Source organism: Carassius auratus, chromosome 4 (genome assembly GCF_003368295.1).
Source record: "Carassius auratus strain Wakin chromosome 4, ASM336829v1, whole genome shotgun sequence".
In the NCBI taxonomy this organism is placed as follows: domain Eukaryota; kingdom Metazoa; phylum Chordata; class Actinopteri; order Cypriniformes; family Cyprinidae; genus Carassius; species Carassius auratus.
This window is the reverse complement of record NC_039246.1, coordinates 25,822,412-25,830,678: the sequence shown is the minus strand read 5'-3', so window position 1 is coordinate 25,830,678 and position 8,267 is coordinate 25,822,412. Positions and strand designations below refer to the sequence as shown.

At 35.8% G+C, this 8,267-nt stretch overlaps 1 pseudogene; it reads left to right on the top strand.

The window, feature by feature from the left end:
* The first annotated feature begins 362 nt into the window (after nucleotides 1-362).
* Nucleotides 363-8,078, top strand: LOC113056945 (tetraspanin-9-like; annotated as a pseudogene).
* The last annotated feature ends 189 nt before the right edge of the window (nucleotides 8,079-8,267 follow it).

Here is an 8,267-nt window from a genome sequence, read left to right as displayed (position 1 = left end):
CAATATGTCTATCTTACATTTTCAAATAAATATATAAATTCAAAACCCACTTAACTCAGAAATCAATCTGAATGGGTATGACTCGCCTGGTAATAATTGAATTATTGTGTAAAAAATTGTAAAAAACACAGTCAGTGTTTGTGTACATGCATGTGTGTGCTGCAGTGAGAGCCAAGGAGGGAAGTAGGTTCATCACGAGATGTTAAATGCTCTTAGATCAAAGGCAGTAATGCATATTCATCTGAACTAGAGCACTCAAACAAATCCCTCCGCCTTTTCTCTCGCTCTTTTTCATTCTAACATCTCTTATAGGCCTCCAGTTTAACTTTCAATCATCTGTGTCTATGTTGTTTTGTTGTGTAATGTATCTGCAACAGGAAGTCCGTGTGTCAGATTACGGTTCTGTGAGTTGTGAGCTATCACTCGTTTGATCTGCTGTGTGTGTGTTGTTGTTGTTTGATTCCGAGCCAGTTTAATGACGGAAGCACCAAATCGCAAGCAGGAAACTTGAGAAAAAACTCCCGACTGATCTAAAACCTCCCACTGTGCACATGCACATACCCACATATACACCCATATAATGATGGAAAAGGGAAAATAAAGAATAAGGAAATTATGTGAAGATTGCAAATGCCTGAAGATTGCACACTGTACACTTTAAACAGCGGGGCGGAGAGGGAATTACCGTTATATAGTGTGGTTTTCTTTTCCTTCACTGGAATTTATTTTCGGAGTTTATTTTCCATTGAAGAGAAATGACATTTGTGTTTTGAATTAGTTTGAATAAGTGTTACAGAGGGGTTCAATAATGTCTTTTCAGAACATAATACAAAAAGCTTGATCTCGTCGCTATGTTACAGTTGATGTATTGTGAGCATTTTTATTATATTTTATATGGAATGTAAATGGGGTGGTGATGATGTTTCTGAGTGGAGTTGAGGAGGTGTTTTAGGTCGCTGGTAATCTATATTCATGTGCTTGACATTACTGAGCCTGATGGCTCTCAGCTCCATGTTTAATACATGAGTCAGAAAGTTTAGGCCAGACTCAGTTCACTCTGCACAAGGTCACAAACACACACAGTACACTCATTAGTGGGTGTGAGGTCAGTTTTGCATGTGGGATCTGTTATTAACATGAACAACTGACTCAACTTTTCTAGATCTCCTGGTATGTTATTTCTAATACTTATTCATCGATGCTGCCTACATTTAATAAAAAGTTATTTCTTTTGTTTTGCTTTTTTCCTGTCCTTTACATTTTTCCATTTTACCTGTAAATTTCCTTTAATTTCTTATCCTGTTGCTTCCCTGATATTTTTCTCTCCTTTAGCATTAAGCTCCTTTATTTCTTTCATTTCCATTTTTCTTTTCCTTTCATTTTCTATTGATTTATTTTGTTCCTTTCCTTTTTAATTTCCTTTTGTTATCTTTATTCCTGTACTGTCTTTTTTCCATTTCCTTTCTTGCCTCTTTCTAGTCTTATCTTCTCCACATTTTCCTTCCTTTCCTTTCCATCCCTTTCCTCTCCATTATCCTTTTATTTCCTTTTTCAAGTTTTTACTATTCCTTTGTTTTCCGGTGGATTCCTTTTCTATTGGTTTCTTTTGTCCTTCCTTTCATATTTATTTGTTTCCATTTTTTTATTACTTTGTTTTCCCTGTAATTTCTATCGATTTCCTTTCTCATTTCCTTTGCTATCCCTTTTCCTGTTATTTCTTAGTAATTTCCTGCCCGTCATCCTTTCCTTTTCCTTTTCCATTTCCTTATTCCTTTTCTGCCCATTTTCTTCCCCGTCCTTTTCAGATAATTTATTCTCTTTCTATTACTTCTTTTCATATCACTTTCTTGTCGTTTGTGTCTCTATGTTTACATTTAATATATTTTCTTTCCCGGGCCAGTTCAACTCTCTTGATCTTTCCTATCCTTTCCTTTCCCCATGTTTATTTCTTGCTTTTTCTTATATCTTGTTCCTTTCCTTTCATTTTCTGTCCTGTCCTTGGTCCTTCTTTAGCCCACTTCTCTACTTTTCATCCTGATCCAGCTTCCCTGCTTCTTCTCATCCTTTCCTCAGTCTCCTCTTCACACACCTTTATTGTGTTGATTTCTGCTACTTCAGACCATTTATCTAGTAAATGCCTACGGCCATGTTTGTTTGAGTGCAGTGCACTGTAAAGAAAACCTCTCAAACGAATAGTCCCCCAATTTGAAATGCAGGATTAGATTAAGAAAAAACCCATTATGTAGGATTTTCCAAAGGCAGAGAGAATAGATTGAATTCAATTTGTTTGTGTGTCTTCATTCTGGTAGTGCGTCATGAATACTAAAATTTAGGTTAAAAGCTGTCTGCTCCTGTGGACAGAATACTCTTACTCTGTGCTTTTCCTGTTTATGTTTTATTCTGTTATTTTCTAGTTTGTGTGCTTATTTTTCATGCTTGCATTTGCCTCCTAATTATTTCCTCGCAGACTTTCTGATTACTGTGCCATACTTTTCATTTTCATGCTTTTTTTAAGTTTTCAGCATCTTTAACCTATTTTTTCTGACTTGCTCTGCTGGTCCTCTCTTCTCTCTCTCTCTCTCTCTCTCTCTCTCTCACACACACACACACACACATACACAAACATACCTGTTTTATCTCTTATTTTTCGTACTCATCATTTTTCCAAGTGCTGTGGTTCTGTCTCATTTCAGATTCTTCATGGTTTCTCAGAGTGCATGCTGGGTATTTTCTCAAGGGAACTGAATGACACAGCTTTTCACCTTTAGTTACACTCAAAAGAACAGTGTGTGGGGAGCCAGGCCGCTGCACTGTAGGACATATCTCACAGTGACATACGTTATGTGAGGAAGAACATCTTGCCCCTCTAAATTTTTCATTTAAAGACCTTAAAAATATTTATTAATATTTTTTACTTTTATATTCGTATTTATACATTAATTACATTTTTAAGGACAGTTATAATTTAATTACACCGTTTAATATAATATTTTGCAAGAATATCTATTTTTTTATATTGTGCATTATAATGTTGTAATGTCTACATTTATTTAAAATAGTAAATATTCATGCATCTTCACTCTTGAGTCAGAGTGTAAAATAAATATAACTTTATCTTACTGTGAAGCATTATATACAAATGTGAACTTGTAAATCAACCTACAAATAGCTTACTTAAAGTATAGTGGACTCTTCATGGTAAACTGGGGTAAAACAATGAAAGCATTTTGACATTTATCGTTTAAAATCTAATTTTGCAGATGTACCATCTTGTGCTATACGTACAGCATATTCTGGTTTTCTGTTTGGAGCTGGTCCAGGTCTGTTTGCTAACTTTCTCCTTTTGCCTGGCCTTTAGCAGACTGGACTACATTTACAGTTTGGTTACCTGAGCATGAAATTACAAGAGTTTCTCCCCAACAAGCACACCTTTTAGTCTCCTACGATCTAGACACACAACAAAATTCACACTTCAATACTTAACAACAACCTTCATTGCGGTTCCATTAGCATTTATATTGCTCTCACAGCAGGGGGAGCTGACACAGGTTTCGTTTAGTCCGGTCAGGCATGCACACACATACCCATCTCAGTCCAGAACAGTAAGTACACCTTACCTTGAGTGAATTGAGTTCAGAAAGTGCCTCTCAGGTCCTCCTGAGACCTACTGAAATCGGTGGATGAAACCGAAGAGTCAGTTTTACACTTTGGGACACGTAAAAGCCTGAAGAACACTGTCGAACTGAATGTTTATGCGTGTTTGATCCATAATGAATGGGTTTCTGTGAGTTTTATTAACGTGAAATGATCTCCTCTGTCTGTTTCTCCTCAGTTGTCGGGCTGCGGGTTGTTAGGTGTGGGCATATGGCTGTCTGTTTCTCAGGGCAGTTTTGCCACCTTCTCCCCTCCTTCCCCCTCCCTATCAGCCGCCAATCTGGTCATTACCTTGGGCTCTGTCATCATGGTCACGGGCTTTCTTGGTTGCCTCGGTGCCATCAAGGAGAACAAGTGCCTGTTGCTGAGTGTAAGTCGACACCTAAACTCCCACAATGCACACTGCATAAGGAATGTATTGTTAATCCAGGGTAATTTTTCTTTCTAATTTATGCATGTTAAGTTTTAATACAATCCTCTCTGGTTGTCTTCCAAAAGTAAACTACAAAAAACTTAATACTTCATCACTTCAGCGGTCGCTGCATATTCAACTGTTCTTAGGCGCTGAAATGTAAGTTTCCATTATGCTACGAAGCATATGAAAAGTCAATAGTTTAGTTAAGGGGGTCACAAAAACTTCTTTAGTCAGCCAAACTTCTTTGACATAAAATAATTACTTAAAGGTGCTGTAGGGAACTTTTAAAAAAATATATTTTTTACATATTTATTAAACCTGTCGTTATGTCCTGACAGTAGAATATGAGACAGATAATCTGTGAAAAAAATCAAGCTCCTCTTGCTCCTCCCAGTGGTCCTATTGCCATTTGCAAGAAACTCCATCGCTCCCGGTAAAAAACAACCAATCAGAGCTGCGGTCCGTAACTCTGTTTGTGTTCAAAATGTAGAAAAATGTATATAATAAGCGAGTACACCATGAATCCATTTTCCAAACCGTGTTTTTGGCTTGTCCTGAATCACTAGGGTACACCTATAATAAGTGTTTATATTCGGACTATTTTAGATTGCTTCGGGGATACCGCGGCGGAGTAACCCAGTAACTTTGTGATTCTTCATAGACATAAACAGAGAGAAGTAGTTCCGGCAACGATGTTCTTCCGCAAGACGCAAGCAGTTCTGTTTATTAACCGCAAGAGCGTCAAAAGTTACCTACCGCAGCTTTAAGTACCCCCCTGAAATTTTAAGTTAATATTTAAGTAGTTCAACAACATATTATTATGTTGATTGTCTTATTTCAGTTAATGGACATTTTATGATAAGTGCTTTATTTAGAACTTTCTTTATATTTACATTTTTATGATTTCATTCTTTAGTAGATTTTCATCAGTTTCTGAACCCTGTGCAGTTCCCTCCCAAAACCTAGGTTTTCAAAATCTAGTTTCTGATAAATATGCCTAATTGTTTCTGTATAGGCACTGTAGTTTGGGTGTTGCTCTGATGTTTTTTTATTCAACACAGATTTAAAAGCAGTGCTTACCTTCATTTGTAATTACTTACGAAACGTCCACATTGCCCAGGGCTTTAAAATACAGGTTTAAAGGAATAGTTCACCCAAAAATTCCGATTCTATTATTGATTACTGTCATTATGATCTCATGTTGTTCAAAACCAGTAAGACCTTTGTTCATCTTCAGAACACAAATTAAGATATTTTTGGTGAAATCCGAGAGCTTTCTGACCCTGCATAGACAGCAGTGTAACTGAAATGTTCCCAGGTCCAGAAATGTAGTAAGGACATCTTTAAAATAGTCCATGTGACTAATAATTTTATTACATTTTTTTTGTGCAAAAACAAAGACTTTATTCAAGATTTCTTCTTTTCTCATCAGTCGCTACTGCTATTTACGAGAGCACTATGACACATGAATGGAAGAGAAGAAATGGTTGAATAAATTCATTATTTTGTTTTCTTTGTGCACAAACAAGTATTTTTGTAGCTTCATAAAATTACGGTTGAACCACTGATGTCACATGGAATATTTTAACAAGGTCTTTACTACCTTTCTGGGCCTTGAACTTGGTAGTTTCATTGCTGTCTATGCAGGACAGAAAGCTCTCAGACTTCATCAAAAGATGATGGAGAGTGTAGGAGTACAGAGAAAGGCTGTGAAGCTGAGACGATGCGACTAAGAAACAAAAGAATCCTCATTTCCACATTCCACATAGTTTCTGTCAGCCTTTGGGCAACACCTAGTTGTTTTTTTATTTTATTATTTTGCTATATATATTATTGATTGGTTGATTGAGAGAGGGGTCATTTTTGGCCTGACTTTACATAATCCCATAAAATTATGTAATATATATATATATATATATATATATATATATAATATATATATATATATTATATATATATATATATATATATATATATACACAAAGTTAGTATTGTTGGATATTAATAGTTTACTTACTTTTCTCTTCTTTTTCTTGTAGTTCTTCATGTTTTGTTGATCATTCTGCTGGCAGAGCTTATTATGCTCATCCTTTCTTCGTGTACACGGACAAGGTACAGTATCAACAATAAGCATCACACACACACCCTTAATCTATCACACACACACACACACACACACACACACACACACACACACACACACACACACACACACACACAGAACTAACCACCCACTACACACAGACTTTCATTACCCACTCGACTGCTGACAACAACAGCCCACACATCTGCTCTTCTGGTTTACTCTCTCAGTATTCTTAAAGTTTTCTTCATTTCCAAAAAACTACTCTGTAACTCATATATTCGGATTACAAATGCTTTCATGTGACTTTAAACTTTTCTGCAGGTGAGCGAGAACGCTAAGCAGGATCTGAAAGACGGCCTGAGGCTCTACAACACGGACAATAACATCGGCCTCCGCAACGCCTGGAACATTATCCAAGCTGAGGTGTGTGTGAATGAGTGCAGGTGTGATATAGGGTCATCAGTGACAGTAATGGCAGTTCACTGGGAGTTCAGATAGCTGATTGGGCCACATCTTATCGGCAGCTGCTCTCCACAGAATTATGGGAGATAACTCATGAAGCCCTCCAGTATTGAACAGTATGCAGGCGTCTGCAGAAATTTCCTTTGCTCAGTGTGTAAATGATGAATCTACTTAATAATTACTTATAATTACTTATAATTCACTCTGTCTCTCAGTGGCAGTGTTGTGGTGTTACTGGGCACACAGACTGGCATGATGCCCTGCAGGAGAAAACAGTTCCAGACAGATGCTGCCAGGAACACTACAAAGAGTGCGGTCGTAACGCCACTAACGTCTTCTGGTCACAGGTACAGCTGGATATTTATTATTCTATTTTGATAGTTTCTCAAATTAAAATGTTATTTTAATAGTTTCATTGATTTGTATTGTATTTTATTTTATTAATGCTTTATTTTATTTAAATAGTCTCAATTTAAATGTATTTAATTAAATATTTTCTTTGCTTTTGTTTTATTTTTCTTATTATTTTAATTGATTTATTGGTGTATTTTACTTAATTTAATACTAAATTATTAGTAATTTAACACTGGTAATTTGGATATATATATATATATATATATATATATATATATATATATAAAATAATGTATTTACATAGTACAGCAAATATAAACAGCAGTTAATACAAAATTTGTATTCTAGTTTTGTATTGTAGTTGATGATATTTCTCTCTTTTATTAGTGTTAGTAGTTTAGATTAGAATTTAGAAATTTACTAGACCAAGTCGCCCTAATTGAGATACGGTATATAGTCATAAATAGTTTTCATTTAATAATTTACCAATATTTTAGCTACTTGCTTAAACTTTAGATAACTACTTAAAATATATATAGATAAAGATAGTGTGACTATAGTTTAGCTACTTTGAGTTCTGAATGTGGTACACATTGTAAATGTTCAGAATTTATAAACCGTTTCAGAATAGCCTTCCCAGCATTACTTATAATGTTACTACACACTACTTCTTTCTGACTCTCAGGGTTGCTATGAGAAGGTTGAGGAATGGCTAAATGACAACAAAACATTTGCTCGGAACCATCGCGATGTGTGTGCTGGTCTTACAGGTACAAATATTACCATTAAACATTCTGGAATGTTTTGGAAAACAGCTTTTCCTTCAATGATGTCACATCCTGTTTGATGCACATCCACGCTGAAGTCATTTTCTTTGTTCTGCAGCTGCTCGGGATGGCATTCTCCATGACTTTGTACCAGCAAATCCACAGGGCGGGAAAGAAGTATGATGCCTAGAGGAAACCCAGTGTTACACGAAAAAAAAAAAAAAAAACTCTCTTAGCAGCTAATGTATTATTTCAAACCCTGCTTTGTGCCATCACAAACTATTACCAGTGAAAATGAAGCTGTACTTTTTTTTTTTTTTTTTGGATCAGATTTAATTATGTAGAACAGACAGTAGATATTTTTGCTTGGCTGCTGAGTGGCTAATTTTTTTTATTATTTTTTTGGGCCTGAGGTTTAAAAGCAACTGTAAGATGACAACTAATGAAGGGACTGCACTGTAAGAAGCAATTATGGATGTTCGCAGCCGTAATGCCCAATGGTTTGGAAATAGTCTATTATCGTACGGAC